Genomic DNA, 22,824 nt, shown 5'->3' on the forward strand with positions numbered 1-22,824 from the left:
TAGAAGGCTCAGTGGGAATAATATTACACATCAATGGAACATAGCTAGAGAATCTTTGTGGTCTTTTACTTTCTCTGAATGTGCCTCTAGGAGCTGCAAAATGTTTTGCCTCCTGTATAGTGTTTGTTGCCCAAAGAGGTCTCTTTCGGCTCACAATAATATCTCTAGGCTCATCAATAGGATCCAAAGGTTCAATTGGATCATCATCTACTATAGGTTCAGTGGACTCCCTTTGAATCTCAAGAGTACATGATCAATGACCATGTCATGAGGAGTCTTATGATTTTCATCATCTGTCTCCATGCAAGACCTCTTTGATTTTATGAATGCAACACCTTCCTCAAATGTGACATCTCTACTCACTTCTATTTGCTTCTGACTAGGAATATAAATTCGGTGGGATTTGGAGGTTTCACTGTAGCCCATAAATATTCCTCTTTTGCCAGAAGGTTCTAATTTGATCCTCTTGTCCTTAGGAATATGAACATACACTGGGAAACCAAAGATTCTCAGGTGACCAAAATCAGGCTTAATTCTTGAAAAGGCATCTTCTAAAGTTATATTCTACAATATCTAGTGAGGACGTATGTTTTGAACATAGACTGTTGTTCTAGAAGCTTCCGCCCAAAGAAAGGTTTGAAGGTCTTGATCATGGATCATGGATTTTGTAGCTTCAACAATGGTTTTGTTCTTTCTTTCCACAACCCCATTTTTCAGAGGGTTGTAAGGGACACAGAACTCCCTCTTTATTCTTGCCTCAATACATAAATCATGAAAGATACCATAGGTATGCTCACCTCCATTATCCGACCTTAAAACTTTAATTCTCTTTCCAAATAAATTTTCTACTTGAGCCTTAAACTCTTTAAATATACCTAGGACTTCATTAGACTCTTTAGACCTTAAGAAGTAAATCCAATTCTTCCTAGAGTAGTCATCTATGAAAGTTACATAATACAAAAATCAACTTAGGGATAGAATTGATATCCTCCAAGGGTAAAATAGACACAAGATTTCTTTTGATTCCTAGTATGAACAAGACATCACTTAGGTGAAGAGAGACTCCAAATTCTAAATTGAGTGATGTAGCACCAAACCCTCTTACTGAATAGCATGCATCATCTCCAATGATTACTTGGAGATTAGAATCCTTCTCCACCAAATCTAAAAGATGCTCCCGATAGTCGATGATGTGTGTAGAGGCTCCACTATCAATTAGATGGGTATCACTATCTATAGGGACATTGCTAGATAATACTAATATGAAGACGAATTCATTGGAGTTATCTTCAGCTTCCTTCTGAGTTGAGACTTAATTAATATTTGCCCCTTGTTTCTTAGGCCTTGTCAAACAATCCCTTGCATAGTGACCAAACTTGTCACACCTAAATCACTATATCCAAGATAGATTTTTCTTCTTCTTCTTTGAATCAGGTGCAGAATCTAATCTATGATCTCTATTCCTTTTGAAGTTTCCCTTCTTCCAATTTCTTCCTTTCTTGGTAGATTGGATGGCAAGAACATGAGTGTCTTCATTTTGAGAATATTTGACAATTTCCCTAGCCACCAACCATGATTCTTCTTGAATGCAATCCACTTGAAGATGATCAAATTTAGGCAGTTTGGATCTCCTGCTTATACTTTGAATAAATAGCTCCCATGAATGAGGAATACCATTCAATGCCAACATAACAAGGTATTTATCAATCACTTGGTCTCCAGTAGTGCTTAGTTGATCCCTTAGTTATGAAATCTTCATGAAGAATGACATAATTGATTCTCCTTTTGCCATTTTTACTTGATGAAGTTGTTGTCTCAATGTAAGAGCCCTACTTGTGTAGTTAATCTCATATAGACCTTCCAAGTTCTTGAACAAGTCTCTTGCAGATGTCATCTGGCAGATGAGAGGCACTAAGTGATCCCTCACGGAGTCAATTAATATATCCTTTGCTTTTATGGCATTCTTCATGAATTGAAGCTTCTCCTCTTGATCTTCTGGCTTGGTTAAATCCTTTTCCTCCACAAACTGAAGATCATTTTCTTCAATTGCAATAAGAAATCTAAACTTTCATGAGGTGAATTTTGATGTGCCTTCAAGCCTATCCTTGACTTTAAGACCGTTCACCATATTTGAGGCTTTAAAGTTTCTTCTTGAAAGTGAGAGAGGAGAGAAAACTTCACAGATGAGGAAATCTGATCATGATCTTTATTTACCGTGGCTCTGATACCATGTTAAATTTAATGATCAGATTAGATAGATAAATATTCACACACAATTACACAATGTATACCTTGGGAAAACCATCCTCTTGAAGGTGAAAAACCGATAAATGAATGACTTTATTATCTCAATTATGCCAAGAGACTTTATGAAGATTTTGCTTCACACTTGAAGTTATATATATATATATATATATATACATGGATGGCAAAAAATCACTATAGATAATATACAATATACTTATACAATTGATCTTCCCTAGTTGATTCTCAAACACCTATACATAGTCCTCTATCTGTTGTAGATGACCTTGATGAAGATACACAATTCTCATGATTTGCTGAAGTATAATTCGCTAAAGAGGAAATGCAAGTCTTCTGAAGATTTGATCTGCTTGTAATGAGTGAATTCTAATTGCCAAAGGAGATGGAGTGCATCAATCTATATACCTCACCACATCAAGATCAAGCAACATGACTTGTGTCAAAAGTTAGCTTCTTACTAACCAACACAACTCATTTAATAGACATCGGTTATGTTAGAATTAACCTGACTTTTTACAAAAGATGATGGGACATTTAGTTATAATTTCAAATACAAAATAAACAAGAGTCTATAACTATTAAATTGATACACATATAAATCGATCTCATAAACTGTCTAAGGCCTAAAGGCCAATTAGACATTTATTTTTGCACTATCAACTTAGAGAAGGATACTGACTGATGCTATAAACATAAATAGTTGCCTATCAGTTTCACCATAGCACCAAGGTGATATTGCTAGTGACGATGTTATTATAAAATACAAGGTAGTTTCAAGCATTTTTTGAGAAGCCAAAACCTAAAATACTAGCATCATCTAGCTGGAAGCCACAACAAATAACAAATAATAAATTTTAAATTTATTAATTTTGAAGATAAAAAGTTCATGCTCTGCAACTCGACATTAACTATAACAAAGTGAACTGCAACTGAAGGGAGATGATTAAACTGGCTCTTTGTGTCGTTAAAACTATTGAGGGCCCATATAACTACAGATATGGTCAAAACTAAGAGTTGCATTGCAACATACATAGTTAGCCCAAGGTAATATGTGCATCTAAAAAACAAGTTATACAAGTTGCAATTTGTTTACCATAACAAGGAGCATAGCTAGGCTCAAAATGGGCCCTTCCATTTCAAAGCAAATTATTAGCCAACATACAAAATGGCAATTCATCCTAAAAATGTTAAAAAGAACTTCAACTGGGTCGTTAAAAATAGATTATCAGATATTTCTGCAGTGGACATTCTTTCTCCAAGACATTTGCAATTTACAAACAACGAAACTTTCTCCACAATTTACAAATATTGGAGAAGAATATTAGATTGCCAAATATATTGTACGTCCAAAATCATTTGGGTTTGTAAATATTAAATGAGTAAAGAATAAAAAAAAAAACAATAGAAAGGAAAACACACAACACAAGGTTTAACGTGGTTCACCACTAAGTGGCTACGTCCACCAGAAATGCAAGGAATTATCTTCCTAACCAAATATCCAAAATATATCCAATACATAGACTGCACACATATATTTATACATTCATATTCAGGGATGAATTGAATAGTTTGGAGAAGTCGAATGGTCATGCGACCGTTGGGCTTCATATACCCAACAATCTCCCCCGTGAAGATCAAATGACACATCCATGCACTGTAGCATCCCCTGCTCTCCGTTTTGATCCTTACAAAACCAAGCCCATAGAAGATTTTAACTTCACCAAAGGCTGTTCACGAACACTGCGAACAAGCCTTGTCCAAGTTAAATGAGAGTCAAATATATCATCTCCTCCTACTAAAGACTCGGGCACAAATCCACTTTTTGGAGGTTCAAAAACCAATCCTTCATCCACAAAAGACCCCTTATGGTCACTTGCGCCTATGCTCTTCTCTGTGACCTTGAACAATTCTAAAATCTTATAACTAAACCTATTTTAATCATACCCTGCAATCATCCACGTTCTCCCCTCAATGTGCAAAAGCATTACGTTCTCCAAATCAACCATCTTAGATGGTATTATTTCACCTAAATTTTCCATTATAGGGTCCTGACAGCTCTGCATGATTCTCAGGTGGTCTTTTTGCCAGAATAGGGTTGTCGTCTTCCTAATCTCACACACTTTTGCCAGCATGGAAAGGTTCTCCTATTCAGGGCGTAAATAAAGTCTACAACGGTCTTCTCTTCCATTAGACAGACACCACGAATAGAAACCCTTGAGGTGTTGCCCTTGCTCTCCGTTGGTCTAATCACCATAAACAGGGTCTTCTGATCTTCCTTTGCAATCATCTTGCACATCACTGCTAGAGTATCACCTATCATAGGGGGTCCATGATCAGACAGGCTGCCACATGGCTGCAGAGAGTATAGGATGGACACCACTGTGGCTTGAAGAACTACGCACATCCACAACATCACCTTGTTAGCTCTCACATACCCATTATGTGCATATCCTCCTACCGTTGCATTGATGTAATCATCAATATGCCGATCCAAAGCCATTTTGACTGCCATCTCCTCCTCTTCTTGCTCCTTAAGCTGGTGATATCGAGAGTCTGGTTACCGTCGCATGGAGAGCAGTGCTCAAACTGTGCGTCGCCATCACACCTATCACAATCACACAATAAGCTCATATCGATTGTGCGCTTGCAGAGAAGAGCTTCCTCAAATAGTCATGTTGTTATTCAAAATTTGGTCTAAGATGGCATCGTCGACCTCAAGCAAAGTGAGATTGTGGTGGGTTTCGAATAATTTTCCTTTCCCTTCAACTTCTGAAAGAGTAACCGGGGCAATGTTTTCTCCATTTTGTATTCCTTCTTTGTCGATAATCTGGAAGGATCTCACCTCTCCTTGCATAGACTCCACGATGTTGTCAATTCGAGTCCCCTCTTGTTCCTCCTTCAACCAAGGAATTGCTTCAATCAACGACATGTCATTAGTGGCGTCTACAATATGTTCTGCTTGCTTTAGCTTATCTATGGGCATCACCTCACACCAACAGATTTCCAACGTCTCCAAGTCAAGAAACAAATTGGTCTTCCTAACCCTTTCCTTGGCTGATACACAAACCGTTCTTGTCTATGTTGGTATTTTGATGATGTTTAGTTGTGATTGTCATTGATGGACACACTTATTAGATGAATGTATTATCCTCAACCGGTAGCTATTCTAACCGATATTGTATGTATAGTCTTTGTTTGTTGAATACTATTGGTGCTATGCAGAAAATGCTTACCAGTCTTAGTATGACCGAAGACCCCAAGTGGTATGAATATCTCAAGCTGAACGAAGACCTAGAGCAGCAGTTAATCTTTTTGATCAGAACAAGTATGTTCCAGTTTTCCAGTCTTCACTTGTTAACCGGTAATCGGTATATGTAATTAACTAGTATACATGTAATGTGTGATGAGTTACCATCCACCGACACTACGACAACGTTTTTGTGTCGTGTTACCAAAAGTGTCTAGATGCACTATACCTAGGAAATTGCAGTCTAATCTTATTGGACCAACATGAAATCAAGTTCCTATATAAGGACATCATGTCTAGGGTTTTAATATAGAAAGAAGAGAAGTTGTTGTGAAAAAAGTTGTTGTAAAGAGATTAGGTCTGATCAAGAAAAGAGATCTCATGACTGAGATTGAGAGTGCAAAACATAGAAGACTGAAGTAATGCTTGAATGCATTAACAAGAAATGGTCAAGGATCTAATCAAGCATTCTGTGCTACTATCTAGATCATTTACTTGTTGATTACTAATATCTTCGATAAGTCTAAAACCCTTAACCGGGTAGGGCTAGTCAAGCCTTTTGTAAAACCTCTAACAAGGTGATTCACAGTTGTGAATTTGAAATCCTTTAATAGGGTAGTCTTTAACAGGACTTATCTCCTAACAGAGATCTAGATTCCTAACAGGATCTATTCTGGTGAAGAAAATTGTAAGACCTTAACCGGTCTGGTTACTATTCTGCAGATAGTTGACTTGTGAGTTTTACTCACCGTGGTTTTTCCCATTTGGGTTTCCACGTCAAAAAAATCTTTTGCTATGGTGATTGCACTTTTGTGGGTGAATGCTTTATTTGCTATCTGGGTTGTTTTTGTTCTAATCAAGTTATTGTTTAACCTGCTTCACTGGTCAACAGTTAAACTGTTTAAGTATTTATTGAAGTTATTAGGTATACTAATTCACCCCCCCTCTTAGTATTCATCAATTGGTATTAGAACCAACCTTTCTATAAGTCTAACCAACTGAAAAGAGATATGGGGGAATATAGTATGAGGGAACTCACTCACCATCTGGCTGAATCTGAGAAATCCTATGATGAACTCAAGATCAAGTTTAAATTCTCTTTAGTCAAGAGAAGAGAACTTGTTGAGCAGTTGATGGAACTTACCAAAAATAGCTCTTCTGATGAAGCATACATGGATGCCCTAGTTAGAGAAGTGGAGAAATTAAATGAATCCAAAACTAGCCTAAGGAGGGAGTTAGAAGGACTGACTATCAGGTGAGTTAGGAATTGGAAAACAAAAGAAAAGCTAAAGATTTGGTAAAGGACAAGGAGCATGAGATCTTTAAATTAAAGCAAGAAGTTGGTACCATTATCACCTATCTACAGGAGGGTAAAGAAGAGAAAGAAGAAATGCAAGCTGAACTGAATGCAGCCATCTCTCAAAATGAAACCTTGATGAAGACCAATGATGCTCTTTCCAAGGAAGTTGTTGAGACACAAGAAATACTTGCTAAGTTCAACTAGAGTATTGTCAAGCTAGAGAAAAAGATGGAATCGGTAAAGCCATCAAAGGATACCACTAGACTTGGTTTCTCTAGATACGAGGAAGGTGAGACCTCTAGAACCAAAAATGTTGCACTGAAGAAGCAATCAGCACCTAAGGACAACAATGGAAGTAAAAGTAAGAAAAAGTTTAAACCTGTTTTCTTTAACTCTCTTAAGGAAGGACATACTACCAATGTATGTAGGAGCAAGCCTTACAATAATTTTCCTTATTTTCAAAATAATGTGGCTAGACCTAGTAGATTTAATGGTCACTGTTATACATGCAACAAGTTTGAGCATAGAGCTTTTGAGTGCAGATCAGTTATGAACAACTCTGGGAATTACCCACCAAGATCCAATGGAGATGTCCCTAAACCTCCTATGAACCGAAACCCAAACCAGTATAGAACCCATGACCACCGGTCAAATTTTTGTGAAGTGGCAACCAGTTGGAGAGTAACCTGTCTAATCTCTCATGGTAGTGGTCACACTACTACAACATGTAGAAGGAAGAATGGAAATGTAAATATCGGACCATGGAGAACACCTGGAATGGTATGCTATCACTGCAACAAACTGGGACACATCACCAGAGTGTGTAGACTGAGAAAGAATCCATCGGGAGATATATCGATCAACACTGAAGGTAAGATTGATGTTGAAACCATTCAGGCAGATATGGACAAAACCTGGAAAAGAAATATGAAGTGAAGATGCATGATGAACCAGTTTCCACACCAAGTGTGGAAATCCTTGAATCAGTAAGCTGAGATTCAAAAAGCTTAGGGGGAACGTATCGGTATAAATATTTAGAAACCCCCGGAGTATATCGATAAAACACGTTTATTGATAGTTGTTACCTATCAACCGACGGAAGAATTGAAGCAGTAAAAAGTAAAATTAGGGTTTGAACCCTAATAGTGATGCATTTATTATGGTAGGTGGGAGTGTGTTTAAAAGTAACTTTTGTTGTCATTTCTACTTACCTAGTTTCTAAGAAACTTTGTTTAAGCTGAGAAGCGCAACCAGAGAAATTCATCTCGTATTCGAAATAATTCAGAAAGGAATCTTGTACAAATCTTGCAACCATTTCATACTATCAGTATGAGAGTCAAAGTGGTAATCAAGCATCCAGAGAAGTATGTTTTTCTCGTCATCAGCAAACCCTAAGCTCGGAGAATAAATGTATTTCTCTTTGAAATATTTTTATCATTTTAAATCAGTTTGGTATGGCATCTACATCAAATGTCCCCTCTAGTTCTACTAAACCTGAGGACATGCCTGAGTTTCTTAAGATGAGGTATAATGCCCTATCTCAAATACCCACCAGAGTCATTGTCGAAGGCGATGCCACAGGATATATTGATTGCAAATTAGAAGACCTAGGGTCCCTAGTAATTCACTCTCAGATAAGTCTATTCTATGGAGAGGATAAAAAGATTAAACTTGAATATAGCATAATAGAGAAGAAGAAATTGCACAATGCAGTTTACTTTCTTGAAGAATTTATCAAGGAACACATCAAGATCATCCTCAGTAGGGTTCATGGTGACAAAATGTACCTTGAACGAACTCATGACATTACACCAAAGGAAATTCATGTCGTGACCGGATTCTACAATATTGGGGAAGTGCCCGTTCTTTGGAAAATCCTTAAATCTAAAGTAACGGAGCTCACTAGTTCAGTAAGTGACCAATGAGCAATGACTATCAATACCATTAGAGATGATTTGGTGAAATATGCATGTATGGTAATTGGATACAGAATATTCTTTTCTAGTAGAATGAATTTTGTTCCTTCAACTGTGGTGCATGCTGCTTACAGAATGATGAAGGAAGATGTAGAATGTGATCTATGTACCTGTATGCAGAAACAACTCATAAAGAACCTGAAGTCGATCAAATCAGATAAACTCAAAGGTTCAAGTTTGGTCAATTACTTATTGGTTTATTTTTCTACTTTCAAAGTTACTTTCCTAGAGTCGGTGATGTTGAATGGTCAACTGATCTATCGGTTACCAGGCAAATAAAGGAGAGTCTGCAAGTAGTAGGAACTGCATATCCAGAGACTTTGAACAAGTATTTTGATGAATTCAAACTAAAGATGAACCAAAGAATGAGAATATCTGGTGATTTACTCAAGAAATATGAAGATGACATCTGTTTCACTATCAAAACAGATGAATGCATAATGGAAGTAGTCGAACCCCGAAAAGATGTAGTTAGGCCTATGGCCTATGAGGTGGTAAATGATATATTGATAGGATATGCCTCAACTCTACTAGCCTCACCACTGGAACCCAAAAAGAAGAGGACTAGTACTTATTTAGAGAGAATCAAATCTAGTGAGGTACCAAAGGAGACAAAGGGTAAAGAAGTACCATCAACATCGACACTGGAGTTACATCTATTGCTAAACCCAAAGTGACCAAAAGGTCACCTACTTAAAAGAAACTGGAGGTTGTTCTGGCAAAAGTGTTCAAGCGGAGGTCAAGGCCAAAGAAGGAGAACAGATTCCTAAGACAACTGGAGATCAAGCCAAGCAGATTGATTCCACCAGTTCCACTGATCTGACTCTTTCCTGTCTGACCCAATCGGCTGATGAAACTGAGCTACTACAAAGCATTCAATTAGAATAGGAGAGATTGGAAGAACTAAGGAAAAATAATGAGCAGGATGTCATTCAGTTTGCCGTTGACACCCTCTCCCATCTAATCCCCAGTACTAGTCTCCCCAGTACCGACACCTCACTAGCTAAACTCAAACTTCTTTGCACAGTAGTCGATGATTAGGTATAATGTCTGGAAGATGCTGCCCAGGCCACTGCAAAGAAAAGCCATGAAAAGGTGCTCGTAGTTGCCTCAGTAGAGCACATGAACGACGACCAGGCAAAATTGCTCAAACAAAAAGATGATATAAGATCAGCTATGGGTGAAGGTCACCTACTCTTGAGTAAAATCTGCAAACCACACCTATTTTGTGAAGATGCTCTGAAGCAGAAGACACTATTACAAATGGAGTTACAGAAGTATATCGACAACTTGAAGCTTCCCTATGATCTATTCACAACCTATGGATACACTATTCATTTATATCAGCTTCAGATTGCCAAGCTTGACTCTGAGATCTGCAACCAGACTCGAGATTTGTAGGAGCTTTAGTTGTTCCTATTGCCTAAACTGCAGGTACTCCAGAAAAGCTTTTTGAACCTAGAAGGTATCACTGTGACACAGGAGCTGAGCACCATAGATGCAATGAAAGAATTAGACTTCCAAATGAAGACCAAGAGTGAAATTTCTGCCTCATTTCTTGAGTCGTGGTCCTCCGACATGAAGGACTTTCTGCAAAACTTTAAATCTCTTTTTGAAAAGTTTTACTCTTTATTGAAATAAACATATACTCTGTTTTTACATTATACAAATTGGCAATATTTTGTATTTACTTTGTCATTGTTGGCAAAGGGGGAGTAGTATATCTATCTTCAATCTTCAAATTTTGACGAATACTTTGCATATACTTGTAATTTTTGCAAAGGGAGTAGTGTATATGCTTAGGGCGAGTAATTTTCTCATGGCATTTTTTTTTGTTCTTTTAGCACTTGGATGTCAAAAATTTTCTAAGTGTTGCCATCAATGCCAAAGGGGGAGATTGTTGGTATTTTGATGATGTTTAGTTGTGATTGTCATTGATGGATGCACACTTATTTGATGAATGTATTATCCTCAACCAGTAGCTGTTCTAATCGGTATTATATGTATAGTTTTTGTTTGTTGAAGACTATCAGTGCTATGCAGAAGATGCTTACTAGTCTTAGTATGACAGAAGACCCCAAGTGGTATGAGGATCTCAAGCTGAACAAAGACCCCAAGCGGCAGTTAATCTTTTTTATCAGAACAAGTATGTTCCAGTTTTCCAGTCTTCACTTGTTAATCAGTAATCGGTATATGTAATTAACCGGTATACATGTAATGTGTGATGAGTTACCATCCATCGATACTATGGCGATGTTTTTGTGTCGTGTTACCAAAAGTGTCTAGATGCACTGTACCTAGGAAATTACAGTCTGATCTTATTGGACCGACATGAAATCAAGTTCCTATATAAGGACATCATGTCTAGGGTTTTAATATAGAGAGAAGAGAAGTTATTGTGAAAAAATTTGTTGTAAAGAGATTAGGTCTGATCAAGAAAAGAGATCTCATGACTGAGATTGAGAGTGAAAAACATAGAAGACTGAAGTAATGCTTGAATGCATTAACAAGGAATGGTCAAGGATCTAATCAAACATTTTGTGCTACTATCTAGATCATTTACTTGTTGATTACTAATATCTTTGACAAGTCTGAAACCCTTAGCTGGGTAGGGCCAGTCAAGCCTTTTGTAAAACCTCTAACAAGGTGATTCACAGTTGTGAATTTGAAATCCTTTAATAGGGTAGTCTTTAACAGGACTTATCTCCTAACAGAGATCTGGATTCCTAACAGGATCTCTTCTGGTGAAGAACATTGTAAGACCTTAACCAGTCTGGTTACTATTCTACAGATAGTTGACTTGTGAGTTTTACTCACCGTGGTTTTTCCCATTTGGGTTTCCACATCAAAAACATCTTGTGTTATGGTGATTGCACTTTTGTGGGTGAATGCTTTATTTGCTATCTGGCTTGTTTTTGTTCTAATCAAGTTATTGTTTAACCTGCTTCACTGGTCAGTAGTTAAACTGTTTAAGTGTTTACTGAAGTTATTAGGTATACTAATTCACCCTCCCCTCTTAGTATTCATCAATCTGCTACATCCGATAGGCACCCCTCTATCAAACCATGCTTCTCTGCAAACATATCCTGTTGGGCCTCACCAAAAGAAGAATGTCCAAGTCTATTGACATTGTCATTGTCATGAGAGTCACCCTCATCATCATGAGAGTGCCTTTCCATTTTTTCCAAGGTCATTCCATCTGCAAAGCTCTCTAAAACCACAAATAATCCCATGATCCTTGGCCCTGCTACCTTACTCCAATCTACACCCTCTTCATCTTGGGACTCAACAACAGATTCAACTTGGGTCTCCGATGGAATACACTCTTCCTCTCGCAATCTCTAGAGTTCCTTCTCTTCAACAATGACTTCTTTTTCACCATCTTTCCATCCATCCCACCAAAGTACACGGTGCTTCATTTTAGCCTTCACTTGCATAATTTTACTCTCCACCGAGTCTAAATTTTCAAAAAATTCCTCGATGACTGAATTGATGTCTTCATCTTTTAGTTGCCTTTCACCCTTCTTGAAAGACCAACAATTTCTTCTGACGTGGCCTTGATTGCCACAACACTAGCAACCAATTTCTCTATGTTAGGTCCCTAAGACAACTGAGAGGGTGGGGGGTGAATCAGTTGTCCAATAAATTCAAACCAAAATCAACTTAACAAAACTTTATGTCGGTATATAGTTTATTAGTTAATTACATTATCGGTAAAGATTAATGCACGAAATATAAAGAAAATAACATCTACAACACATAACACCAATATTTGTACGTGGAAACCCTGTAAGGGGAAAAACCATGGTGGGAAATCTTACCCACAATCAGATGATACTACTATAGATAGTATGTGTGTACAATATGGGGTCTGCAAATGCAGAAAGGCCAAGTGCCTAGAGCTCACTGCTTAATCACAAAATGAGAGTCACACTGACTATAATTGGATGATTAAATCCAATGATAATATACTGCTCAAAATAGCATCTCCATATGCTGGATTCAGTACCAGTTTAGCTTTGATATGCCTTCTTCAAACCTTCCTTCAATATTGAATGATGTCTACATGTATAGCTCTGCTAATATTCGCATATATTGAATTACAATCCTTTTTCCCAATCGCATATCGATCTCACAAATGAGATCTTACATTTATATCATAGCCTAAGACCAATTGAGTAGGTCGGCTCTAAAAGATATTACAATAAAATCAATTACAAATGAAACATTATCTGATGCATGATGTCAGCTCAATGCATTTATAATAATAACAAAATCATCTTCTTAATGTGTCGTGCTGATCTGGAATAGATAAGCCTGCCGGTGTATATCCTGGACCTATTTGCTAGTAACAGCAAATATGCAAACTCAAATAAGCCAATGAATAAATCACCAAGACAAAGTATCAAAATGATGTATTCGACATAACCAAGTAGTCTTCGAGTCTTTCCAAGTGTCGATGAACAGTATATCCTGTCGGTGAACCGAATACCGGTGACTATGCATAAGTCACTTGCTTGCCGGTGAACATAACCAATTCTCCAAGTGTTGATAGGTTGACAAGTATTGATAAGTGTTGACATCAATGACAAAACCATATCAACATATCCAAAATACCAACAATCTCCCTCTTTGGCATTGATGGCAACACAAGATGGAAAAACCATCAAAGTGCGAAAACAAAAATGCCAAAAACCAAAAACCAGCAATCTCCCAAAGAGATCATAACCAAAAATAGAGAGTAATCAATTTCTCCCCAAAATGAGAATCTCTCCCCCTAGGAATAATATGTGTTTTCCAAGTGTTTTTCCATATCAATCTCTCCCCCTTTGACATCAAATGCCAAAGCAAGTACAAATACCAGGTTCAAATACAAAAATACCAACTCAAAATATCAACTCATTACAAAATACCAACTACTCCCCCTGAGAAGTAGCTCCCCTCATCAAAGCCAAGATAAAAGATTTCTCTGTTAATTATGTCAGTTGATGAGAAACATCAACTATCTAAGTCTCTACCGGTGGGGGTATAACCCCAAGCTGATCTCTGAGATATTCAAAAGTCTCCTTAGGAAAATGCTTAGTAAAGATATCTGCAATCTACTCTTTAGTATTCACATAGACCAATTTCACTTCTTTTGCTTCAACATTCTCTTTCAGAAAATTTAATTTGATAGAAACATGTTTGGTTTTAGAATGTAGTACTAGATTCTTAGATATATCAATTGTTGTTGTATTATCACGATAGATAGTTATAGGTTCCTTTCATTTTACCTTTATGTCCTTCAATATTTGCTTAAGCCATAATACCTGTGTGCAATTAGTTGTTGCTGCAACATATTCTAATTCTGCTACTAATAAAGATGTGCAACTTTGTTTCTTACTCAACCAAGAAAGAAAAAAATGCTCCATCGGTGGTGGCTTTTTTGTCATCTACATCTCCTACCCAATTTGCATCTGTGTATGCACATAATTTAAAGTTTTCATTTCTAGGATACCATAAGCCAAGATTTGTAGTGCCTTGTAAGTACCGAAAAATCTTTTTTACTGCTAGTTCATGATTTTCTTTAGGATTACTCTAAAATCTTGAAACAATACATATTGCATTCATAATATCAGGTCTTGTTTGTGCCAAATACAATAAACCTCCTATCATAGACTTGTATCTAGTTGGATTAACCAGTGTCGATTCATCCCGTAGTGATAATTTATCAATTGTGGTCATAGGTGTGCTTACCGGTTTAGAGTTCTCCATGCCAAATTTCTTTAGTAAATCCTTCAAATACTTAGATTGACTCAAGAATATACCTTTATCAGTCTGTGAAATCTGCAATCCTAAAAAGAATTTTATCTCTCCAATCATAGACATTTCAAATTATTGCTGCATTTCATTAGAAAAGTCTTTACATAATCCATCTTCTCCTCCAAAGATTATATCATCAACAAAAAATTCTATAACCAAGATGTCATCATTAGTCACTTTGTAGTATAAGTTGTTGTCAGCATTACCTTTAGAAAAACCAATCTTCAAGAGATATTTATCTAATCTAGCATACCAAGCTCTTGGAGCTTGCTTCAACCCATACAAAGCTTTCCTTAACCTGCAAACCATGTCTTTGTCATCTGTCAAAGGAAATCCATCAGGCTGTTCAATATAAACTTCTTCTTCAAGATCTCTATTCAAAAATGCACATTTAATATCTATCTGATACACTTTATAGTTCTTGTGTGCTACAAAAGCCAAGAATAATCTTACTGCCTTAATTCTAGTTACTGATGCAAAGGTTTCATTATAATCAATTCCTTCTTTCTATGAATATCCCTTACACACTAGTCTTGCTTTATTTCTGATTACCTTACCATCTTCATTAAGTTTGTTTTTGAATACCCATTTTGTTCCAATTACATTTTTGTCTTTAGGCCAGGGAACTAATGTCCATGTGTTATTCTTTTCAATTTGTTCTAATTCTTCTTCCATTGCTTTAATCCATTGTTTATCTTCACATGCCTCATTAACTAATGCTGGTTCAATTTGAGAAATAAGACATACCTCTTCATTTGCCAGTCTTCCTCTTGTCATAGCTCCTTGATACTTGTTTCCAATTATCTGATCTTTAGAGTGGTTCAATATTACATACCGAGGTGTCTTTGCTTGATGTTGTTCCTCAGTTATTGTGGAATTTTCAAATGATGCTGGTGTAACTGGATCTTCATTTTGTACCAGTGTATCCATTGTAGGTTGATTTGTATGTATCTTTGTTGCCAGTTCAGAGTCTATGTACCTTGAAGTTCCTCTAAATTGTTCATCAATCTTCACATTTGTACTCTCAATAATTTTTTGTAATCTTTTGTTAAAACATCTATATGCCTTGCTCTTAGATGAATAACCAAGAAACATTCCTTCATCACTTCTAGGATCAAATTTTCCAATATACTCATCTCTTTTAATATAGCATTTACTTTCAAATATTCTGAAATATTTAAGAGTAGGAGTAATACCAAACCATAATTCATGAGGGGTCTTGCCGATTTCACCTTTGATGTGAACTTTGCTGAATGTGTAAACTGTTGTGCTTACTGCTTCTCTCCAATATACATGAGGTAGATTTGCTTCTGATAACATACTTCTAGCTACATCCAAGATGGTTCTGTTTTTCCTCTCTACAACTCCATTCTGCTGGGGTGTCTGGGGTGCTAATAATTGTCTTCTAATTCCATTCACTTCACAGAATGTATTAAATTCCTTAGATGTGAATACACCTCCTTGATCCGATCTCAGCCATTTAATTTTCTTACCGGTTTCATTCTCTACCATCACTTTGAATAGCTTGAATTTTCCAATTGCTTCTAATTTCTCCCCGAGAAAAGTAACCCAACACATTCAAGAATAGTAATCAATGATTAGCATAAAATATCTATCTCCTTGTAAGCTTCTAGTTCTTGCTGTAACACATAAATCAATATGAATTAAGTCAAGAGCATTATTGGATTTCTCTGGAATACTTTTAAAAGATGCTCTAACTTGCTTTCCAAATTGACATTCCTTACATACCGGATTGTGAGGTTTGATAATTCTAGGTAAATCTCTTACTGCCTTATTTGTACTGATTTTCACAATGCAATCAAAATTTACATGATAGAGTCTCTTATGCCATAACCAAATTTCATCAATATGTGCAATCAAGCATGCCTTTTCACTATTGTTCAAATGAAAGATATTACCTTTAGTCTGATTACCGGTTGCAATTTCCAAACCAGTTTTGTTCATGATTTTGCATTTACCATTCTTGAATTGTAACTGAAATCCTTTTTTAACTAACTAAACAACACTCAAAATATTATGCTTTAATCCTTCAACATAGTAAACATTATCAGTATTGTGCTTACCATCAAGTGATATAGTGCCTTTTCCTTTGATCAAACAAGCTTTGTCATCTTGAAATCTTACTAGACCTTCATTGTATTCCTAAAAGGTTAAGAATTCACTTTTATCACCAGTCATATGATGTGAACATCCTGAATCAATAATCTATTCATCCTTATCTTCAATTCTAGTTGTCAAGGCCCACTCTACCAGTTGAATAGTAGGTGTCGGTTGATCTTCTATGATAGCAACAAAAACCCATCCATTGTCTATCAGATCCTCACCAGAATCATCAGTGACTCCTTCATCAGCAAGATAACAAGATTCGTCTCTATTCTTCTTAAATCTGTATCTCTGATATTCAAGGTCAGGCTTGTATGTTCTTTTAGCTTCTTCTTTTAATCTTGCATGTCTATCAGGACACCTAGATGCCATATGACCAATCTTATTGCAGTTAAAACATTTAAAGGGTGCTTTACCTTCATACTTACTTCCAATAGGACCTTTAGGCATTTTTCCTTGCAAATAGTGCTTCAAGTTCTTCATTTTCTTTCCTAATTTCTTCAAGTTCTCTTACATAAAAGGCTTTCCAATCATATTTGTCAAATGAAGATGATGATGCAGATGATGTTGATGCCTTGAAAGCTAAATTTGTCTTTATAGTAGCAATAGGACCAAATTCCTCAATTTCAAAAGTTGAAAGTTTTCCAACCAAAGTATCTCTAGTTACAAATGTATTAGGCATTGTTCTCAATTCATTTATAATAGTTACTTTCATTTTGTATGCCGGTGGCAATGCTCTTAAAACTTTTGAATCAATTTCATCTTCACTTAAGGTTCCTCCACAACATTGTATACCCAAAACAATTTCATTTACTCTTTCCATAAAAGCAGAAATTCTTTCATCCTCTTCCATTTTCAAATTTTCATATCTGACCCGGAAGGATTCAAGTTTTGCAATTTTGCTGTGGTATCACCTTCATTCAATGTTTCCAATCTGTCCCAAATAGCTTTAGCAGTAGACCTATCTGATAATCCCATGATTCTCTGACCTGATAATGCGCTCAAAAGTGCTTCTCTTGCTTTGCAATCATTTTCCTCATCCTTAGTCAGATTTGGTGGATTAGGCTGACCTTGAGTAGGCGCAGTATAGCCATTCTTTGTAACTTCCCATATGTCCTTTCCAATACAATTTAGATGTGTCTCCATCCTGATCTTCCATATTCCATAGTTGGTTCCATCAAGTTTAGGACTATCCTTCCTTAAATAGTTTAAAGACATTGGATCTCCTCAAGCTGTTAAACTTCTGCAAAAGAGGACTAAGCTCTGATACCAATTGTTAGGTTTTGAAGACAACTGAGAGGGGGGGGGTGAATCAGTTGTCCAATAAATTCAAACCAAAATCAACTTAACCAAACTTAATGCTTAATACCGGTAAACCAAACTTTATGCCAGTAGACAGTTTACCAGTTAATTATAGTACCGGTAAAGATTAATGCATGAAACAGAAAGACAATAACATCTACAACACATAACACCAATATTTTTACGTGCAAAACCCTGTAAGGGGAAAAACCACAGTGGGAAAACTTACCCACAATCAGATGATACTACTACAGATAGTATGTGTGTACAATATGGGGTCTGCACATACAAAAAGGCCAAGTGCCTAGAGCTCATTGCTCAATCGCAAAATGAGAGTCACACTGACTACAATTGGATGATTAAATCCAATGATAATGTACTGCTCAAAATAGCATCTCCATATGTTGGATTCAGTATCGGTTTAGCTCTGATATGCCTTCTTCAAACCTTCCTTCAATCTTGAATGATGTCTGCATGTATAGCTCTGCTAATATTCGCATATACCAAATTACAATCCTTTTTCCCAATCGCATATCTGTCTCACAAATGAGATCTTACATTTATACCATAACCTAAGACCAATTGAGTAGGTCAGCTCTAAAAGATGTTACAATAAAATCAATTAAAAATGAAACAATATCCGATGCATGATGTCGGCTCAATGCATTTACAATAACAACAAATTCATCTTCTTAATGTGTCGTGCTGATCTGGAATAGATAAGCCTACCGGTGTATATCTTGGACCTATTTGCCGGTAATAGAAAATATACAAACTCGAATAAGCCAATGAACAAATCACCAAGACAAAGTGTCCAAACGATGTCTTCGACATAACCAAGTATTCTTTAGGTCTTTCCAAGTGCCAGTGAATAATATATCCTTTCGGTGAACTGAATACCAGTGACTGTGCATAAGTCACTTGCTTGTCGGTGAACATAACCAATTCTCCAAGCGTTGATAGGTTGACAAGTATTGATAAGTGTTGACATCAATGACAAAACCATATCAACATATCCAAAATACCAACACTCTAACTTCAAACTTCTGCATCTTCTCAATAATTTTCAATCCTCTATCTATCTACTTTTCATCTTTGCTCAAGCCAACCATGGCTCTGATACGAATTGTAAATGTATAATGAGCAGAGAATCGAAAACAAAACATTAGAAAAGAAAACTCACAACACAAGGTTTAACGTGGTTCACCACTAAGTGGCTATGTCCACCAGAAACGCAGGGAATTATCTTATTAACCAAATATCCATAATATATCCAGTAAATAGACTACACACATATATTTATACATTCATATTCAAGTATGAATTGAACAGTCTGGAGAAGTCGAATGGTCATGTGACCGTTGGGCTTCATATACCCAACAGGGTCTATCCTGCATGGTTTCTGATGTTGTCAAATTAACATAATAAACCTCACCTAAAGATTCATCCCAAAATGCATGTCAATATTTTAAAAAATCAGTTAAAAAATAGTGATTGATGCTTAAAAAAATCTTTGATGCAATCAAATTAGTCTTACTAGCTGAATAAAACAAAATATGGAAAAATAGTTTATAGAAATTGAGTTGACTACTAATTGCAACAAATAAAACTGATGTTACAGAAGATTGAGTTTCTCTAACCTTCCATTTGGAAATAAGATATTTAGAAAGTTCTGCTAAGTTGGGCTTCCTTCCTTCTACCACTCCATTAAATTCAGCATTAACTGGTGTAGTCTCAAACTTTGATTTATCATAATTATGAGTTTTTCTTCTCTTCACCCTTTCTCTCTTGGCAAAGCAACAACAATATTAAATACAAAATACGAGACTTATACTCTCTCTCTCTATATATATATATATAACTTTAATTTAATATATACTCAATGTTAAATTTTTGAAACCTACAAATAAAGTACAGATCTGCACAAGATCTAGCTAGAAAATAAGAAAACCAAAACTTGTAGATAATATTGCACAAAAGAGAAAATAGAACTATAGAGAATGAAAATATATTAATTCATTGTGCATTTACAAGTGCAAAATATGCAGATTTATACAAAGATAACCACCGTAGACCACTGCAGATAATGGAAATTATGGAGGAAACAATGGTAGAGCGACGACATTAACAATATTGGCAGTGAAAGAGACAGAGCATGAACGATTAACTGGTTGTTGCACTATCTACTTAGTTAGGCTTATACAAATATCATGCAATCATGAATGATGCCCATGAATCACAAAGAAGACTGCAAGTAACTATGCTAACCACTGCCTGATTTACATCGCTAACATCCCCCCTTAAGTCTAACTAAGGAGAGATAGAAAAGAGGAAAGACAAGAGGAAAGAGGGAAAACCCAGCGGGAACAAAACCCTCCCTCAAAAGTACATTAACTCTACATGACACTTAATATGTTACAATATCTTGCAACCAAAGAAGATCTTGCAGAAAGTGGTTATTTGTGCCTTCACAAAGAAGAGAAAGAATGTCGATACGGAATGTAGCAAAGCGAATGTTGTAGTAGGTTCCCTTGCAACAAATGATGCCTCTTCCTTTTGGAAGATAGAAACCTCGAGCTGTCAAACAACTGAATTCCCACTCAAGTGAAATGTATGAAGGAATAAAGATGAATCGTTGTGGAAAATACTCATGTTTCTCCAATCCGATGATGAACTACAACTTTGCCATACAAGATTCTAGAACAGTGACCACTAAAGAGTGAGATTTGTTCAGATATGAATCAGGATGTGTCAAGATAGTAGCATGGAGTGGCTGAGAGAAAACAAGAGAATCCAAACCAAAAGAAGATGCAACTTGATGTGAGTCGACATCAGAGAGAAGACATGTGTCCTTAATATTGTTATCATGATCAGAGAGAGATTCAACAAATAAATGATAAATGTCTGATAGGATGATATCTCACTCATCAAGAGGACAATAATGAACCTGCATAAGAGAATCTAAAGTAGCATTTGGAGAAGCCGAGATCTCTATCAAACTGGTAGTTGCAGGTGACTAATTAGCTGCCAATACTGGAGCTGTGGAAAGAGGAGAAGCAGGAGGAGATGTCTCTATGTAATCCAAACAATCAAGTCTCTTCCAATAAGCAATTTCATCTTCAGTGCCATCGTCATACATAGGATCATCATCATTGTCGATGGAGAGAAGCATGTCTTCATCTGGAAATTAAGGTTCATTGGGATCTCCATACATTTCCCATAAAGTGGCCCAAAGAGTGCGAGGGCACTCAATGTGTGATACAGCCCATGATGTGTGGTCCCCAACAGTTAAACCAAGCAATCCCAAAACATGATCATTTCTACTTTCCCATGCAGATTTTTGCCAACAAGTACATGGTTTGGGAATAAGTCCATATAAATGAGGCGAAAGATGAATTCAGCGATAATTCTTTAGGATTCCATCACGCCAGGACTTATAATTTCCTTCTTCCAAAAAAATCATAGATAGATGATATCTAATTTCCATTTTAGACTAGACTACCCAATTTTGGAATTTTATTTCAGTTAATTTTTAATACAAAAACATTAATAGATACCTCCAAAGAAATGAGAATTCCATTCTAAAACAACTCAAAATTTCAATACCTACAAAAATAAATGTTTTTCTCCTTTCTTCTAGCTCCCAAGCTCTGATACCATGTTAAATTTTCCAAACCTGCAAATAAAGTACAGATCTGCACAAGATCTAGCTAGAAAATAAGAAAAGAAAAACTTCCAGATAATAGTGCACAAAAGAGAAAATAGAACTGTAGAGAATGAAAATATATTAAGTCATTGTGCATTTACAAATGCAAAATATGCAAATTTATAAAAAGATAACCACCGTAGACCACTGCAAATAATGGAAATTATGGAGGAAACAATGGCAGAGCGACGACATTAACAATATTGGCGGTGAAAGAGGCAGAGCATGTAGAGCATGAATGGTTAACTAGTTGTTGCACTATCTACTTAGTTAGGCTTATACAAATATCATGCAATCATGAATGATGCCCATGAATCACAAAGAAGACTGCAAGTAACTATGCTAACCACTGCATGATTTACACGACTAACACTCAATTCATATATAGATTGACATATTTAAATCAAATATTTGACATTACGCAAAATTTTAAAATAAAACATAATATAAAAAATATAACTTAAATATTTAAACATCTTATATATTTAAATATTACATTTAATTATTAATTATTATTAATTTGGTGTGAAATGACAATCATATACATTAAGGAGCTTTTGTGAACAAACTTCATTATAATCCAATCCCTTGCTGCCATTATAGTTACACAACTCAGTGAATAAATTTGCACATCGCTATTTAGCATTACTGAAGCAATGGGTTGTTTTTGTCATGCTTATTTTCAAAAAGGCATAAAAATATCATCCAACAAATTCTGAAGTTGCCCTACTGATAGCATAAATAATTTCAAACAATGTTCTAAGAAAAGCATATTGGATTACTTGGATTGTCATGAATGAGTACAGGAAATCCCATCCGGCCAAGTCAAAAATATTTAGGAGAGAACAAGTGGATACTTTTAAGAAACTATAAGTATGCATCACCAGAATACTTTATTATAAACTGGAAAATTATCTGGATGCCCTAATAAGCCCTAAACATATCATTAAACACAACCACAAAATGTTGCACAAAATAAGCTCATATTGACGATGTACTAGAATGAATAGAATCTACTATCCTACACCCATAGCAAAATTCTGTAGAGATTGTTGACCACTGATAATGATAACCTTTATAGAATAAGTGTATCCCTATGTAA

The sequence above is a fragment of the Cryptomeria japonica genome, chromosome 1, assembly GCF_030272615.1.
Source record: "Cryptomeria japonica chromosome 1, Sugi_1.0, whole genome shotgun sequence".
Lineage (NCBI taxonomy): Eukaryota > Viridiplantae > Streptophyta > Pinopsida > Cupressales > Cupressaceae > Cryptomeria > Cryptomeria japonica.